At 47.4% G+C, this 19,760-nt stretch overlaps 1 protein-coding gene across 19 annotated transcripts in view; it reads right to left on the minus strand.

The window, feature by feature from the left end:
• The window catches only part of LOC139353985 (tyrosine-protein phosphatase non-receptor type 21-like), a 358,621-nt gene that overhangs the window by 303,769 nt on the left and 35,092 nt on the right, over positions 1–19,760 (minus strand). The window lies entirely within an intron of this gene.

Below are 19,760 nucleotides of genomic sequence, written 5' to 3' on the forward strand. Positions count from 1 at the left end.
TCCGAAATTTAAAAACAAAAACAAGAGAGAACGGTATAGTCAAAGGCCTCGACTCTCTTTAAAAAGTAACGGGTCAGAAACTAAGTACATTTTTTACCGAATTTGAGTAAGTTTATGGTCCTAGATGCGTGTGCTTTTTAAACCAAGTCATAAGCGTATCGCTTGATGGGGTAGTGTAGAATAGTGCAAAAAATAAAACAGCTTTTGGTTTTCCGTCAAAAAAACTAGAGAGGTCTCCATAAGCATTACTGAAAATGAAGAAAGGTATTTATTAAAATGACATTGTATGGTTTTAAGGCTGCTCGAGATGTATTTTTACTGAGTATCAATCTAATTCTGGCGAAGTAAGCTTCCTTTCTTGTTTTAAAAATATTTTGTTGATCATTCCCATGATAGCTATAGGATATAATTGTTTGAGCCGGCTTTAAAACTGAGAGAATAGTTTCCGCAGAAACGGACAGACGGAGATGGCTACATCGACTTGTCTAGTGTTGCTGATAAAGAATATATATATGTCGGAGATGTATAAGAAGAAAGAAAATGTAAAAGAAACTGTATAGCATTAAGAAAGAGAAAGAATAAAATAAACTAGTCACTAGGTTATTTGTGGTTCCTTTTATTTGCACAATTGCTGAGAGCGTGGATTGAGAACGAGAGAGAGTGTCATCTCAGCCGAGTGTGGCGCGGTCATGGTCAAGGTTAAGGACTCTGAGAGAGAGAGAAGGACCAAAAAGGAATTGCAATGGAGAGAGAGAGAAAAGAAAGGAATTTGCAATTAGATGACGTGTGTCATTTTGACGTGTGTCAGAAGAAGCCGGCAGAAGGAAGCCGACTTCACTTTGCTTTTGATATCTGAACGGAGAAGACGTTGACCGCGACTCACTGCGCATCTGCAACAATATGCAAGAAGGAGACCAGCAAATGTCTCAGCCCCTGACATCAGAAGTGGGATCGGTTCAGGGCCAGCGTGATAGTGAATGGCGATCTCTGTTGGAAGCACAAAATCTACGATTCATCGAAATACTAAAAACAATGCAGCAGCCTGCTTAAACAACAACAAGTGAAAAATCATTGAGACTGCCAAAGTTGAATCCAGACGCGGCTGAAGCTGACGCCAGCGCGTGGCGCAAAACAGCCGACATGATTCTCACGGAGCATCCTCTGTAGGGCAGTGCGCTGGTTATGTCGCTGAGTGGATCACTAGAAGGGAGCGCTTCCCAATGGCTTGCACAGATCAGCTATGCTGGTATTACCTGGCCACAATTCCAAGAGTTGTTTGTTCAGCGCTACGACGATTCTGAGACGCCGGCCGCCACCTTGTTGAACATTCTCAACGGACGGCCGAAAACGGGCGAGTGTATGTCAGCGTACGGTAGCCGATTAGTGACGTCACTTTTGACAAAATGGAAGTCGATGGACATCGAGGGAATAGCTGTTTCTTTCGTTCTGGCACACACGTCACAAATCGACACTAGTCTGCAGCGTCTACTGTTCACCACCAATATAACGAACAGAAATAAACTGCAGCAGCAGTTGAAGGCGTACGCATACAGCAAGCGAAGTGAGCATCTGGCTTCAGATCTTTCGATAGGCCCCGACAGGAAGAGATTCAAGGTACACACACCAATGAAGTGCCATTACTGTGGAAATTCCGGACACAATGCCGTAAAAGGAAGGCAGAACAATCAAAACCAAATCAATCGTTTGGAAGACCACTGGCGGGACGAGACAGGACTGGAGTGACTTGCTTTAAATGTGGAATCGTCGGTCATATTGCATCCGCATGCATGAAGGGAACAGCAGCATCGAGTAGCAGTATGAACGAGAAGCGAGTAGATGTCTGTGCAGTGTTGGAGCCGAAAGGAATTTTTTATCAATTTGGCCTTTCCATTCTTTTTCGACTCGGGTGCCGAGTGCTCCTTAATAAAGGAAAAGTTAGCAGTCAAACTGGCAGGAAAAAGATCTAATAATTTAGTCATTCTAAAAGGAATTGGAACAAATGTTCCAATTGTAATTTACAAATACTGTCCACCATACAAATTTGTCAATTTAATTTGGAAATCATGTTTAATGTAGTTATGGACGAGCATTTGAAACATGACATAATGATTGATCGTGAAATCTTGGCACTTGGCCTTGGCATATCGATGGATGCTGATAAATGTAATATTTTTAAAAGTAAACAAGTTAATTCAATATCCGATGAAACTATTACAAATTATGATAAGCTATTTGATGAAAATTATGATTTAAGTGATAATGATAAGTCCAAATTGAAGAACATTGTTGACCAATACACTGAGCATTTTCTTGTTGGAATACCGAGCAGACGTGTCACGACTGGAGAATTAGAAATTCGTTTATTAGATGCCAACAAGACTGTGCAGAGACGTCCTTATCGACTTGGCGTAGATGAAAAGGAATTAGTTAGAGATAAAATCAAAGAAATGTTGGCGGCAAATGTAATACGTCCAAGTAATTTTCCATTTTGTTAGTTAAGAAGAAAGATGGCAGTGATCGTTTGTGCATAGATTATAGAGAGCTAAATGCAAATACAGTGGCTGACAAATATCCTTTGCCTCTAATATCAGATCAAGTAAACAGACTGCGTGGGGGTAAATACTTCTCTTATTTAAATATGGCTAGTGGGTTTTATCAGATTCCAATAGATGTAGGATCTATAGAGCGAACTGCTTTTGTAACGCCTGAGGGCCAGTACGAGTTTCTATCTATGCCATTTGGGCTAAAGAATGCCTCTTCGATTTTTCAGCGAGCTATAGCGCGAGCACTGGGTGACCTGGCGTACTCCTATGCAATTGTTTACATTGATTATGTAGTGATAGTAGCAAGGTCAAAAGAGGAAGCATTTGAAAGATTGACAGTTGTGCTAAAGGCTCTATCGCAAGCAGGATTTTCATTTAATATAAAAAAATACTCTTTTCTGAAAACTGAAATAGAATATCTTGGCTACTTGGTCAAGGACGGTAGTATTGAACCAAATCCGCGAAAAATACAAGCTCTGGCTGGACTATCTCAACCAAAGAATGTTTCACAATTACGACAATTTATAGGATTAGCGTCGTACTTCCGTAAATTTGTCCCACAGTTTTCTGAACAGATGAAACCGTTATATCAGTTGACTTCCAAAATGAGTAGTTTCGTTTGGAAAGCTGAGCATGAAGAAATAAGGCAGAAGATCATCTCAGTACTAACACATGATCCGGTTTTAATTATTTTTGATCCACAATATCCCATAGAGCTGCATACAGATGCAAGTGCAAGTGGCACTGTAATATTTACAGATTGTAATTCATTGAAAGCAAGTCGTGCTAAAGTAGAACTACCGCCGAGAGTTCACCGTTGGTGGGCATATTTGCAATCATTTGATTTCACTGTAGAGTACCGCAAGGGAAATCGCATGGCGCACGTGGACTTTTTATCTAGAAATCCGATTGTCACTGAATGTGAGACAACAAATAGAGTACCCGAAGTCCGCATCGACCTGACAGAAGTAACAAACAACAAACAACAAACAACTGGCGTGTAGCTGAGCAGCAGCGTTATTCGTGTGTAAGGGAAATTATAGTCCAGTTGAATGATGGAGAGTAGCTGGAGAGTTTAGCGAAGACGTATGAACTAAGAGCAGGAATTCTGTATGGGAAAATTCAGAGAAATGGAAAAACACGCTGTCTACCTGTAATCCCAAGAGCCTTTAGGTGGTCTGTAGTAAATCACGTCCATGAAGCAATCATGCATTTGGGGTGGCAGAAAACGTATGAGGGGACAGGTAAAGAGATATACTATTAAATTAAATTCGCGTTGTTTATAAAAGTGGCAAGCTCTCTCATATGGAGTGGTTCTTTTTTCTAAAAAAAAAAATGGGTATAAATTTGAATAATACGTAAAAATCTTAAGTTTACCCCGGAGGTTAGTCAATTTTAAGCATTAACAATTGGATTCACGTCATATTTGAGTACATTAACTTACGCATTGAACCCTATACTCCTTAGTCCATCTGCTTTCCAAGACCGTTTTAATCTCTTTTAAGTCTTCCTCAGTGAAAAGTTTAACGTTTTCATCAACTTCGTCCTTAACTGCTAACGTAGCTATATAACCAGTATTTTCGTTTAATGGTATACCCTTGTGGCCTGGGATCCGTAGCACTGCCTAAGGGAATACCATGAACCTTCTTTTGTTGGTCAATATAGAAATTCAAAATTCAGGCGCAAGTCTTTTACTATAAATAAAATTAAATCTATTTTACAATGGATTTTGTGCAAACATGGCTCTTTTGGTTCGTTTAGACGGAAGTCTAAAATGGTACACCTTAGGAAGTCAATGTTTAATTTATTCTTGTATATTATTAGACACTTGAATTTCTTAGGACTAAGAGCAAGGCCGTTGTTCTTAGCCCAGTTACTTATTTGGACAAGTTCCATATTACATATATTTCGCTCATATCAAGGTATTAATCGGACGGCTGACATAAATCGTTATTTATCCGTAAATTATTCGTGAAAGAATTAATTTTGTCGCTCCATTTTTAAAATTTATTTTTTAAAAAACTTAGTTGTTCTGCTAAGTTGATATCAAGTTAGCAATACAACTCCATAAACTTGAACTTTTCCAAAATGTTTTTAACTGATATTTTGCCGTTATTTATCCGTAAATTATTCGTGAAAGAATAAATTTTGTCGCTCCACTTTTAAAATTTATTTTTTAAAAAAACTTAGTTGTTCTGCTAAGTTGATATCAACAAAAATTATGATGTTACGATGTTTAACACTGTTGCTGTATTGGCCTGCGTTTCTTGATAGTAAAGCTGCATTTCAAAGAAAGGGAATAGGGGGAACTCTTACTGTGCTAAGGATCGGTATTTTTCTCCAATGTACACATACGTAAAATAATCGCTTAAAAACAAAAAAATAAATTTTAAAAATGGAGCGACAAAATTTATTCTTTCACGAATAATTTACGGATAAATAACGGCAAAATATCAGTTAAAAACATTTTGGAAAAGTTCAAGTTTAAGAAGTTGTACTGCTAACTTGATATCAACTTAGCAGAACAACTAAGTTTTTTTAAAAAATAAATTTTAAAAATGGAGCGACAAAATTTATTCTTTCACGAATAATTTACGGATAAATAACGGCAAAGTAACAGCTAAGAACATTTTGGAAAAGTTCAAGTTCAAGGAGTTGTACTGCTAACTTGATATCAACTTAGCAAAACACCTTATAATTTTTAAAAAAATTAAGCGGCAAATTTTTTTCTTTCACGAATAAGTTACGGCAAATTGTCAATAGGAAAAAAGTTTGGATATCAAAAGTTGTTTTGCTAACTTGATGCGTGTAGTAAAGACTCCAACCAACAAAGACCTTATTCCAAGACGACAACACATTAAAGACACGCTGCAAACATGGACCCCGACCAGAATATTTCAGGTGAGTCCGTTTCACGCTTTCTTAAAAATCCTAGGGTCCCCTCGCGGTGGATTTATTTTCGCTTGAAGACCGAATTACTAGTCTTTGCTGACGAATTCGGGTTCTCCGCCGAAGGACTCGTCGACGACTTGCGGCGAAACTTTGTTACCCTAGTTAGGGACTCTGAACAAACCCAAGAGGATTGCGCTCGACTCGCCGACCTACGTCGGCCACGTGCACCGAGCCCCGTACCTTTGGAGGAAGCCCAACCTGGCCTTAGAGGACCCGCCGCGAGCATAAGCGCCGGATCAAGCCCCGCCGTCTCCTCCGTAGGTCGGTCTCGAACCACCCCTAGCTTCGCTATTACTGGCCAGGGGATAACTAACCGAGAAACTTTTATGGAGCCGAGCCACGACCGGAACCGCCGCGAGGTTGTTTGCGTCCCCGAACGAATTCGTAAATGGGGCCTTCAATTCGATGGGTATTCAGACCCCTTAGCCTTCATCGAGCAGGTCAAAGGCCGGGCCAAGGCAGAGCTGCTGACGAGCAGAGCGGACAAGTGGTTACAAACAAGCCGCCTCCAAGGGGCTGACTGGATCACACTTCGGCGCGAATTCCTCGAGTTTTTCCTTCCACCCCGATACCTCCAGCGCTTGGACGACGAGATTCGGAGTCGTGAGCGACTAGAAGGGGAAACGTTTAAAGACTTTAGGCTAGATCTTCGAGTTCTCATGCGCCATGCGGGCTACAACGAAACCCAAGAGCTGGATAGGTTATACGATAATGTCGCGCCAGATGTATATGTGTTCCGGACCATTGGGGAACTAGATGAGTTAGCCACTGAGTTCGAGGCCGTCCAGAATCGGAGCCTCTGGACAAACAACTATAACCACGCCTTTACAAATGCGACAGCTTACCGCCCACCCTCACAGGGTCGGACTCAACCTGCGTTCGCTAAGAGAATTCCCCAAGGAAACCCACCACGCGCATCGCCAGAACCCAGAGCTGCCCCGCCAGCTGACCGCATCCGACCGTCGAATCGACGTGCGGGATGCATTACAGCTGCGATTGCCGGAATCCACGACAGTACTTCTGTTGGGTCTGCGGACGACGAGACGTCCGGACCGTTGAATGTTGTCGACGCTCACAACCGGGAAACGGGATGGGTCCCCTCGACCGGCGGAGTCCGTCAGGACCCAATCCACCAGAGAACCACCAGTAACCGCACCGCTTAAGATAGAGAGAGGAAGGATCGCCGCTGAGGTCGACCTTGGCGGACACGTGCGTTTAGCCACCATCGACACCGGGGCATCTAGGAGTTTCATTAGCCAGGACATCGCCGACGTAGTCGGTCAGCCACACCAGTTTAGGGAGATTCGCACCCAGATAATCTCGCTGACACGTCTCGAGTCGAAGTAACGGACGTGACGCTCGCCCGGAAGTCAATTCAGGTTCCCATTCTAGTAATGTCCGCCATGCTGGAACCTTTAATCCTATGGATGGATTTTCTCGCTTCCATCGGCACTACCCTCCGATGTGGTACGGCAAGCCTCACGTTGTCTCGACGAAGACCCGGAGAATGTGAGACGATCAGACATAATGAACCGGAGCACGACAACCTCGACCCCGACCACGAAGACCACTCAGCCACGAAACTTCGCCTACCTCGATGACATTATTGTCATCGGAGCCAGCCTAGGAGAACACATGGACAATCTGCGCAAAGTCTTTGAACGATTGAGGAGAGCCAACCTGCGCATCAACCAAGAAAAGTGCTAGTTTTTCAAGAGGAAACTGGCCTACCTCGGACATGTGATCAGTGACCAGGGCATCCACACCGATCCGGACAAGGTAGCCGCCGTACGAAACCTGAGCCCTCCCACGAGCTTACGGGAGCTGAGGAGATGCCTCGGGATGGCCTCATGGTACCGGGGATTCGTGCCCAACTTCGCCTCAGTGGTGCAGCCCATGACGAACCTGCTGAGGAAGAACCAACGGTGGAAGTGGGAGCCGGAGCAACAGAGTGCCTTTGATCTCCTGAAAAATTTACTGACAGACGCACCTGTGCTGGCATGCCCAGATTTCTCCGTCAAGATGACACTCCAGACTGACGCCAGCAACTACGGACTCGGGGGAGTACTAACCCAGAAGATCGACGGCCAGGAACGAGTCATTGCCTACGTCAGCCACAAGCTCGATGCCGCGGATCTGAATTATTCACCCACGGATGGCTTGGCCATTGTCTGGGGAATACGGGGATGGCGATGCTACCTCGAAGGCTATAAGTTCGACGTAATCACCGACCACCTGGACCTGAAATGGCTTGACAAAATGAAAAACCCAACCGGAAGGATTGCCAGATGGGCCTTAGAACTCCAGCAATATCAATACGACGTACATAACCGCCGCGGGAAGTATAACGTAGTAGCCGACGCTCTATCCCGACAATCTTTGGAACACTTACAGAGACTTACGCAAGGCGAACACCAGTGCAAGTGGCTGCAACGAAAAATGAAGAACGTCCGGGACGACCAGCAGAAGTTCTCCGACTTGATCATTGAAAACGGAGAGCTATATCGCCACCTCGGCCACCGCCCAAATGACCAGGACTACGCACCGTGGAAGCTGTGCGTAGCAGCCGAACATCGAACTTGAATCCTACACGAATGCCATGATGCCCCACAGCCGGACATCTTGGCGTTAGGAAGACCATCATCAGGATCTCGCAGAAGTACTACTGGCCAGGGATGTTTCGCGATGTGCAACGACACGTACGTCAATGTATCCCGTGCCAGAAATACAAGTCAGAACAGCGACAACAAGCCGGAAAGATGCTAACGAGACAGGTCAGCAAACCCTTTGGCATACTGTGTGCGGATATCGTCGGACCGCTGACCCGCTCCAAAGAGGGGAATAGCATACTCCTCGTCTTTTTTGACACCTTCACCAAGTGGGTCGAGCGGATACCTCTACGAAAGGCAACCACGGCGACTCTGATACGAGCTTTCCGCGAACGGATCATCAGCCACTTCGGTGCCCCGAGGAAACTGGTGTGCGATAACGGTTCACAGTAAGGAAACGGGAGTGCAACCCCAATTCACCGCCCCATACTGAGAGTGGTGGGAACACCTGGGACAGTTTGCTACCAGAACTGTCACTCGCAATCAACACAAGTGTCTCGGAATCGACCGTGTATAGTCCAGCCTTTCTCCTACATGCTCGAGAACCACGTGTAGCAAGCACACACACACACACACACATACATACCCCAAGCAGGGCCGATGAACTGACGTGAGGCAAGACGGTTGTATAGTCGAGTGCGCTCTGAAATTACCTCGTTTTAAAGTCAGTGTAGCGACGGTCGTTACCTAAAAAGTGTACTGTGTATAGTGCGAGACACTCCGGGACTAGAGGTACGTACCAGGGCACTGTTCCGGCGGTGCCTCCGAACGTATCCCCAAGTCTTGGACTGGTGAGGCTGCTGTCGGTTCGTGGGCCAGGGGGGGGATCCTCTCCCGCGCCCATCGAGTGAGAGGCTTTCACCTCGAAATCTGCGCGTTTTTTCCCTCATCACTGCAAACAACAAAATCAGCTGTTTACAGTGTTGAACAACGTCGGGGTAGGAGCTTAACAGCGTGGATCCCCGCGCCTAACAGCACATAGTGTTGGAAAGCGCCATAAACGCGGGCCCAGCCAAAGTTTTTGAATTTTGAATATTCAAAAATTCTCCAAATTCTGGCACCGGGATTCAGGGACGGCAAAAGGCAGAAGGCCAAGGATCGGGCTAAATTCCACAACCCCTCCGCCGCGGCGGTGTTTATCAAAAGGGGCACTGGGGACCGAAAAGGGGCGGTATATCCCCCATCGTAAGCCTAGGGGAAATCTGTGGCCAGCGCGGGAGCCTCCCTCGAACAAACCGGGTAGCCTGAGATGGAGGAGGCTGAAAACCCTTTCGCGGGCAGACCAGTGGTGGTAAGATCTCCCCGCCAGCCGAGGGAAGATGGGACCGACGGAGTTGCATCGGCATTTAAGAAGGGCAGCAAGCTCGGCCGCTCGCCGGCACCTTCGACAACCCAAGTCGATGAGCTGATCGTAGACACCGAGGAAGCTACGGATACCCCTAAGAGGACGCGTGATCCTGCGAGCCCAGCTAACTCGCAGAGGACAACGCCGGCCAAAAGGAGCAAGGCCTCCCACGAGGCAACCTGCCTGGAGGATCTCTTGGAGCTGGGGTAGCTTCTGCAGGAGGTATCCACCAAGATGATGGACAAGACGGCGCGCCACATAACTGTCGCCACGAGGGAGACGTTCGTGCGCATGAAGGCGCTTCACACGAACATCCTAGAGGCGAACAGAGAGGGCGGCAAGGACGACAGTATCAGGGTGAATGGGCAAGATGCTGCAATTGTGTGCGCGAAATGCTCTCGAAGCCTGCAGAGCGCTGACAAAGAACAGCAGACAACGCCTGTCTGGAGGAGAGATTCTGCAGCGCAAACGGAGCCTTGGCGAAGGATAAGCCAGCCGACTGTGGCTGGAGGATCCGCGGCTCAAGTGGCCCCACCATCCACGCGCCAAACGCAGCAGAAAAGTGCCAAAGCTCCCAGGAGCACCCGTAAGAACCCACCAAAAGGCCACAAGAGAGAGATGCGACGCACGCTGGCGCCAGTAAGACTGTGAGCCCCGCAATTCCGGTCGCTGAGTGGGAGGTGGTCAAGAAAAAGCCGAGGGCCACGAGTCGCGCCAGACCCGACGCCGTCGTTGTCCAGGCGAGCGGGAAATCGTACAGCGAGGTGTTAGCCATGGTGACTCGAAGGGAAGATAAACAGCTGTCGGACTTGGGAAGCTGTGTATCCAAGGTACGCCGCACCATTAACGGCAACCTACTGCTCGAGGTGGCCAAAGGCAGCGCAGAAAGTGCAGAAGCCATGAAGGAGAGCATTGCGAGGGTGTTTGGCGACGCAGCGTCAGTGCGAGCCATGTCGGACGAGACCAAACTGCTCGTTCTGGAGATAAGAGACATCGACTCCATCGCGACGGAGCAGGAAATCTGCGCTGCGATTGCGAGCCAGTATGGTATCGACGCGGACCGCATCAGAGTTCGGAGTCTGCGTCGAGGCTACGCGGAGTCGCAGCTAGCTGTGATCAGCTTGCCCTACTCCCTGGGGAAAGCCGTCCTCCATCGTGGCGAGGTGCGGATTGGATGGACCATCTGCAGGATCCGGGAAAGAACAGGCCCCCCAAGATGTTTCAAATGCTTGGAATCCGGGCATATTGCAGTTAACTGCAAGAGCCTAGTGGACAGGAGCGATTGCTGCATGAGATGTGGTGAAAAAGGGCACAAGGCAGCCAAGCGCAGCAAGGAGCCTTCATGTTTATTCTGCTCTGCGGCAGGAAGAAAAGAGACCAGGCACCAGGCAGGAAGCAGACTCTGCGCAGCCACAACCAGCGGGACAGGGAGACCTCCGCCGTCATGCAATTGATTCACTAAATCTGAACCATTGTAGGGCCGCGCAGGACCTCCTGAAGCAGACGGTGCGTGAGCTGGGTTCTGAGGTGGCGATACTCAGTGAGCCCTACAGAGTGGAAAGCAGCAGCGATTGGGTCACGGATCGCACAGGCAAAGCTGCACTGTGGCTCTGCGGCGTGAGTGTTCCACCAATGCGGGACACGAGGGCAGTAGAGGGATTTGTCCGAGCGAACGTAGGCGGCACATGGATCTACAGCTGCTACCTGGCCCCCAGTCTATCACTGACGTCCTTTAGCAGGATCATGAACGAGCTGATCAGCGACCTGAGAGGAAGGAGCAACGTGGTGATCGGAGGCGACTTTAACGCCTGGGCCGAGGAATGGGGCTCCCTCTATACCAACGCCAGGGGGCGCACCATCCTTGAAGCAATTGCGTCTCTGGACATCGTCCTGTTGAACGAGGGCTCCCAGCACACCTTCAACAGAGCTGGGGCCGGTTCAATCATCGACCTATCGTTCGCGAGCAGCTCGTTATCCCGTAGCACACGCTGGAGGATAGGCGAGGTGTTCACGGCCAGCGACCATGAGGCCATCCTGCTGACAGTTGGCGGTCCACCGTGCCAAAGCCAGCCGATGACCGGGCTAAGAAAAGCCTACCGCCAGGACACCTTTAGGACACAGACCTTCGCCAGCGCACTGGAGGGATTGGCTGTATCTGAGCTGGACTCGGCAGATGTAGCAGCGAACAAATTGGCAGCCAGACTGGAGGAAGCCTGTGACCAAAGCATGCAGCAGCGTAAGACCTTTCGGAAGCACCACGCGCCAGTGTAGTACTGGTGGAGCGAGGAAATCGCTAGCTTGCGCAGGACCTGCCTTCGAGCCAGGAGGTTAGTCCAAAGGGCGAGAGGCACCGCAAACCTTTCTGCCTGCAACTCTAGCTTTAAGAGTGCAAAGAAGGCACTCAAACTGGCGATTCGGGACAGCAAGAGGGAGAGCTACCTCAAGCTCTGTGACGAGCTGGAAAACGACCCATGGGGAAGAGCCTACAAGACGGTGGTCAAGCGTGTGAGTGCCGGCAACAGGTCGCCTACTGACCCAGCGGTCCTGGAAGGCATTGTCCAAGTGCTGTTTCCAGAGGGTCGCCGCCATTGCATCCCCCGATGGACGCGACAAATTGGGAGCCAGATATGTCCGGTCACGGAGACGGAACTATTGTCTGCGGCAAGGAACCTGAAGAGCAGGAAGGCACCCGGGACGGATTTGGTCCCGAACAGGGCAGTGAAGACCCTGCTATCCCTCCATCCGGGCGTGGTAGCATCGCTCTACAACACGTGCATGCTGGAAGGGACTTTCCCCGACAGGTGGAAGCGCCAAAAACTTCTGCTCCTGCCGAAGCCAGGGAAACCAGCGGGCGAAGCTTCTTCCTATAGACCCATCTGCCTGCTGGACACTATAGGCAAGGTCTTCGAAAGGGTCATTGCAACAAGGCTTAACGCTGCTATGGAGGACGCCGGTGGACTGTCTTCCAACCAGTACGGTTTCCGTAAAGGGAAATCTACACTGGAGGCGATAGAGAGGGTCACCAATATTGCTGCTAAAGCCATCGCAGGTACCAGATGGAAAGGTGGGACTGTCTAGTGGTCACGCTGGACATACGGAACGCGTTCAACACAGCCGATTGGGGGAGGACACTGGAGGCACTACGGTCCTTCAACATCCCGGATTACCTGCTGAATGTAGTGCACAGCTACCTCAGCAAAAGGGAGTTGGTCCTAGATACCTCTGTGGGCCCCAGGACTTACGAGGTGACAGCCGGTGTTCCTCAAGGCTCGGTACTGGGCCCTCTGCTTTGGAACACGATGTATGACGGTGTTTTGAAGCTCCCACTGCCGAGCAGCACCGACATTGTGGGCTTTGCGGATGATGTCGCGCTGGTTGTGGTGGCTGGTTGTGGTGCGCAATTCGAGCAGTGGAGGAGTGGCTCGCTGTGGCGGGCCTAGAGCTGGCCTCACACAAAACTGAGGCGGTGCTGATTTCAAGCAGGAAAGCAGTGGAGTCGGCGCATATTCAGATCGGAGGGTCAACGATAACTTCTCAGCGTGCCATAAGGTACCTGGGAGTCATGCTGGACACCCGCCTCTCCTACCGCGAACACCTGGAGTTCGTAAACAAGAAGGCAAGCGAAACCACAGGATCGCTCTGCAGGATCCTGCTGAATACCAGGGGACCGAAGCAGGACAGACGCAGGCTCCTCGCGACTGTTGTCAAGTCGCAGTTGCTGTACGCCTCTCCAGTGTGGGCTGAGGCCACTGCTGTGAGTAGCTACATGCGAGGTGTTAACTCGACGTACCGCCTGTGCGCCGTTAGAATTTCGAGTGCCTTCAGGACGATCTCGGACGACGCAGCCCTTGTCATCGCAGGCCAAGTTCCCCTGTGTGAACTGGTGCGGGAGGCCAAGGAGATTCGCGCGGCTCTAGCAGGCGGTCCGCCTGCAGTACCAAGACCGAGGTGAAGAGAAGAGCCAGGATGCAGAGCGTCGTCAACTGGCAGGCAGCCTGGGACATCTTCAGCAAGGGTCGCTGGACGCAAAAGCTCATCCCCAGCATAGAGCCATGGCTAAGCAGGAAGCACGGCCAGGTGGATTTTTACCTCACGCAGGCGCTGAGTGGACACGGCTGCTTCCGGAGCTTCCTTAAGCGCTTCGGGCACGACACGGAGGACGGTTGCCCAGAGTGCGGCAGCGGCATTGTCGAGGACGCTCAGCATGTCCTTTTTGAATGTCGCCGCTTTGGCTATGACCGCCAGATACTCATGGAGACCACCGGGGCAAGAGTTCGGCCAGAAACTTTTGTGCCCCTCATGCTGCTGAAGGAAGCGAACTGGGAAGCGACGGCAGCCTACGCAGCGAGCGTACTGCGAACGCTGCGTCGCACCGACAACAAGAGGAGAGAAGTAACAGCCTAGGTGGCTATCATTGCGCGAAGCAATACCTTGCGGTGATACCGCGCAACCACGGCCCCCTACTCCTGTTCTTGAACTCGCTTTTACTGTATATAGTTGTAAATAATAAATGAATATAAAAAAAATACATATCCCAAGCATCTGTTGTACATACATACTACATTAAGTTGGGTCACACTATTATTAAACACATATATACATCCCTGTTACTCTTAAGAAACACTATGCTTGTCTCACTCCCTCATACTGTATACCCCCAACTCTTGTAACATTGGCTAAGCCTGTACAAATCTGCACAATAAATATCACTTTTGCTGCGACCCCCGAAGAAGAAAGACCTAGAAAGTGCCGTCTACAATTTCAGAAGTGGGATTACCGCGAACATTTTTTTCTTGCGTCCCTAACTCTGCCTACGAGTAAAATAAAGCAAAGATAATGTCCAGACGCAAGTTCCAGGAGCGAAAGTGGCAACCAGCTGAAGACTTTGCGACGTACTTCAACGACAAGACCCTGTTGGCTGCACATATCCGGATAGACGACGAGGAATTAATCGACAGTATCATCAAAGGAATACCGGATACTCTTCTACGACAACAGGCACACATGCATTGTTTTAATTCGTCTGCACAGCTGTTGCATGCATTCTCCAAAGTAACATTGCGGAAACCATCTCTCGCATTTGGACGCCAGAAAGACGTTTCCGGAAATCAGCCCGGACCCGCTGTAAGATGCTTCAACTGTAACTCCGTGGGTCACTTCGCGGCCGACTGCCGCAAGCCTAAGCGCGCGTACGGCGCTTGCTACGGTTGTGGAAGCTTGGAGCACCTGGTATCTCATTGCAACGAGAAGAAGAACGCAACCAAAAATGAATATGTGAGACCGTTTAAAATTTACTTTAATTCACAGTCTAATCAGTGCCTATTGACAGAATGATTAATTGATTCTGGGAGTCCAATTAGTTTTACGAAGTTATCCTGCGTTGAAAACATTCTAAGTAGTAATATTATTAACGTTAACGAAAACAATTTATCGCATTACTTTGGCTTGAACCACAGCCCTTTAGATATACATGGAAAGATATCATGTTTTGTTATTATGAATACAGTGAAGTTTAATTTCGAATTACTAATTGTGGCAAACAAATCGATGGCATATAGCACTGTTTTAGGAAGAGATTTTATGAACATTTGTAACTTTAAAATTGTTAGGGAAAATGATAGTTCAAATGATAGTTGTACAAATGATCGTTCAAATGATAGTTTAGTTAATGATTGTTCAAATGATAGTTTTGCTAATGATCGTTCAAATGATAGTTTTGCTGAGGATAGTTCAAATGATAGTTTTGCTAATGATTGTTCATATGATAGTTGTACAAATGATCATTCAAATGCTAGTTGTGCTGATGATCGTTTAAATGACAGTGGGGTTGATGATCGTTTACAGGATATTTGTTCAAAAGATAGTTGTATTGCAAATGATCGCTCAGATGATAGTAATAGTGAGAAGGATAGCAGTTTTAGAATTTATTGCTCAAATGTTGGTCAGATTGGAAACGATTGTGCTACTGATAGCTGTGAGAAAGATGATTGTCTAAATGATTATTAAGGTTTATTGTGGTTACAAAGAAACACAAAGTGATTCGTGTAAAATGATAGAGTCAAGACAAAATTTAAGTGTCCAACCCAGCGATCATTTCGATTCAGAAATTATATCAATTGAATACCCTGATTCAGCCGAATGCAACCTGATAAATATTAGAGATAAGTGTGGGTTTACGTTAAGGAAAAAACTGATAGATATTTTTGATAAGATTTATACGAAACCGGAACGGACGGAGATCCCCTTAATAAAATGGGAAATGAAACTGAATTTTGATACAACTAAACCGTTCAATTACCCTCCAAGGCGTTTATCATACGCAGAGAAAAGTCAAGTTAAGAATTTATTAGACGATTATATAAAAAACGGTATTATTCGAGTAAGCGAGTCTGAGTATGCATCACCTATAGTTCTAGTTAAGAAAAAGTCTGGAGAATTAAGAATGTGCGTAGATTACCGAACCCTTAACAAAAACATGCTTAAAGATAACTACCCCACCTCCTTAATAGATGACCTTATTGATAAACTGTCTGAAAAAACTATGTTTACCAAGTTAGACCTTAAAAATGGGTTCTTTCACGTGCACATGCGCGAGGATTCAATTAAGTATACCGCTTTTACAACACCTATGGGTCAGTATGAATGGCTTAGAATGCCGTTTGGCTTACGAAACGCACCAGCAGTTTTTCAATTTTTGGTTAAAGAAGATAAGGTTCTAATTTATATGGATGACATTTTAATAGCAACGAAAGATAGTAAGAGTCATATGGAGATATTAACGGAGGTCTTTAGACGACTGGTAGATAACAAGCTTGAGCTTAGGTTAACAAGTGTGAATTCCTTCAAAGAGAAATAAAGTATTTAGAATATATAATATCGGGAGAGGGTATTACACCTGATTCGAAAGGTATGCAAGCAGTAAAAGACTTCCCTGTACCGACAAAAACGCATGAGGTTCAAAGTTTTCTTGGACTGTGCTCCTATTTCAGACGCTTTGTCAAAGATTTTTCAACAAAAGCAAAGCCGTTGTATGATCTTGTAAGAAAGGACAGAAAGTTCGAATTTGGTGCGAAAGAGTTAGAGTGTTTTGAAATATTAAAAGTAAATCTTTTGGAAGCCCCTATTCTGTCCTTGTACAATCCAAAAGACCCAACAGAGTTACATTGCGATGCTAGCGCCCTAGGTTTAGAAAAAGAAAGATAGTAAGTTTCACCCCGTATTCTATTTTTCCAAACGCACGACGGATGTGGAGGCGAAGTACCACAATTTTGAATTAGAAACGCTCGCTGTATTTTACTCGTTACAACGCTTTAGAATCTATCTACAAGGAATACAGTTCAAAATAGTTACAGATTGTAGTGCTCTTACCCTGGCGTTAAATAAAATGGAATTAGGCCCAAGAATTGCCAGTTGGGCACTTTTTCTTCAAGATTATGACTACACTCTAGAACATAGAGCCGGCAAGCGTATGCACTTATCAGGAACACACACATACTGTCAATCGATTCTAATTCGTTTGAAGAAAACTTAGTTATATGTCAAAGTAGAGATGAGAATAACAAAAGTATAGCTGAGAAACTTCAGGAAACAGAATTAAAGCATTATGAGATGCGGAATGGAATAATTTACAGAAAAAAGGATAAGAATGGTCTTTTATTTTATGTGCCAAGCGAAATGGAAAGCCACGTTCTTTTTAGTTACCACGATCAATTAGGACATGTTGGAATAGATAAGATGGTAGAAGTTATCTCAAAAAGTTACTGGTTCCCCAAAGTTCGTGAAAAATGCAAGTGGCACATTAATAATTGTTTAAAATGTATTGCCAATTCTGATAAGTCTGGTAAAGACGAAGGTTTCCTTCACAGCATCCCCAAAGTAAGCATTCCCTTTGATGTCATACACATAGACCATAATGGCCCGGTAGATAAGAGTAGAGCTAACAAACACGTACTGGTGATTATAGACGCATTTACAAAGTTTGTAAGACTTAATCCGGCAAAAACTACAAAGTCTAGGGAAGCAATAGTAGCATTAAAGGACTTTTTCAGGTCGTTTAGTAGGCCGCGATGCGTGATCTCAGACCGTGGGACATGCTTCACATCTAAAGAGTTTCATGACTTCTTAGAGGAAAACGAAGTGAAACACATTAAGATAGCCACTGGATCGCCGCAGGCTAATGGGTAAGTCGAAAGAGTAAATAGAAGCATAGGACCTATGATCGCTAAATTGACTGATCCAGACAAAGATAGGGAAAGTAGGAATTTAGAAGTAATTAGAGAAAAAACTACTCAGAGCATCGAGAAGCTGCAAGAATACAATAAGTTACGCACAGACCTTAAGAGAAAGAATGCTAAGAAGTACCAGACGGACGATTTAGTAATGATCAAAAACTTCGATTCTCATGTAGGCGTATCCAAAAAGCTAATTCCAAAATTCAAAGGCCCTTACAGAGTGACAAAGGTTCTTCGTAATGATAGATATGTCTTGGAGGATGTTGAAGGTTTTCAACAGTCTAGGCTTCCATATAAGGGAGTTTGGGCAGTAGCAAATATACGACCATGGATTAATAATGCAAACAGTTAAGAGATCAGGAGCTCTCTGGTCAGGAGGGCCGAATTGTAGCAAGCAGACACACACACACATCCCCCCCTGAGACGAGGAACTGACGTGAGGCAAGACGGTTGTATAGTCGAGTGCGCTCTGAGATTATCTCGTTTTAAAGTCAGTGTAGCGACGGTCGTTACCTAAAAAGTGTACTGTGTATAGTGCGAGACACTCCGGGACTTGAGGTACGTACCAGGGCACTGTTCCGGCGGGGCCTCCGAACGTATCCCCAAGTCTTAAACTGGTGAGGCTGCTGTCGGTTCGTGGGCCAGGGGGGGATCCTCTCCCGCGCCCATCGAGTGAGAGGCTTTCACCTCGAATTCTCTCTCACGCGCACAGCATCCACAAGCTGCCACCCGCGCGTTTTTTCCCTCATCACTGCAAACAACAAAATCAGCTGTTTACAGTGTTGAACAACGTCGGGGTAGGAGCTTAACAGCGCGGATCCCCGCGCCTAACAGCACATAGTGTTGGAAAGCGCCATAAACGCGGGCCCAGCCAAAGTTTTTGAATTTTGAATATTCAAAAATTCTCCAAATTCTGGCACCGGGATTCAGGGACGGCAAAAGGCAGAAGGCCAAGGATCGGGCTAAATTCCACAACCCCTCCGCCGCGGCGGTGTTTATCAAAAGGGGCACTGGGGACCGAAAAGGGGCGGTATATCCCCCATCGTAAGCCTAGGGGAAATCTGTGGCCAGCGCGGGAGCCTCCCTCGAACAAACCGGGTAGCCTGAGATGGAGGAGGCTGAAAACCCTTTCGCGGGCAGACCAGTGGTGGTAAGATCTCCCCGCCAGCCGAGGGAAGATGGGACCGACGGAGTTGCATCGGCATTTAAGAAGGGCAGCAAGCTCGGCCGCTCGCCGGCACCTTCGACAACCCAAGTCGATGAGCTGATCGTAGACACCGAGGAAGCTACGGATACCCCTAAGAGGACGCGTGATCCTGCGAGCCCAGCTAACTCGCAGAGGACAACGCCGGCCAAAAGGAGCAAGGCCTCCCACGAGGCAACCTGCCTGGAGGATCTCTTGGAGCTGGGGTAGCTTCTGCAGGAGGTATCCACCAAGATGATGGACAAGACGGCGCGCCACATAACTGTCGCCACGAGGGAGACGTTCGTGCGCATGAAGGCGCTTCACACGAACATCCTAGAGGCGAACAGAGAGGGCGGCAAGGACGACAGTATCAGGGTGAATGGGCAAGATGCTGCAATTGTGTGCGCGAAATGCTCTCGAAGCCTGCAGAGCGCTGACAAAGAACAGCAGACAACGCCTGTCTGGAGGAGAGATTCTGCAGCGCAAACGGAGCCTTGGCGAAGGATAAGCCAGCCGACTGTGGCTGGAGGATCTGCGGCTCAAGTGGCCCCACCATCCACGCGCCAAACGCGGCAGAAAAGTGCCAAAGCTCCCAGGAGCACCCGTAAGAACCCACCAAAAGGCCACAAGAGAGAGATGCGACGCACGCTGGCGCCAGTAAGACTGTGAGCCCCGCAATTCCGGTCGCTGAGTGGGAGGTGGTCAAGAAAAAGCCGAGGGCCACGAGTCGCGCCAGACCCGACGCCGTCGTTGTCCAGGCGAGCGGGAAATCGTACAGCGAGGTGTTAGCCATGGTGACTCGAAGGGAAGATAAACAGCTGTCGGACTTGGGAAGCTGTGTATCCAAGGTACGCCGCACCATTAACGGCAACCTACTGCTCGAGGTGGCCAAAG

This window comes from Drosophila suzukii (assembly GCF_043229965.1).
Source record: "Drosophila suzukii chromosome 2 unlocalized genomic scaffold, CBGP_Dsuzu_IsoJpt1.0 scf_2c, whole genome shotgun sequence".
NCBI lineage: Eukaryota > Metazoa > Arthropoda > Insecta > Diptera > Drosophilidae > Drosophila > Drosophila suzukii.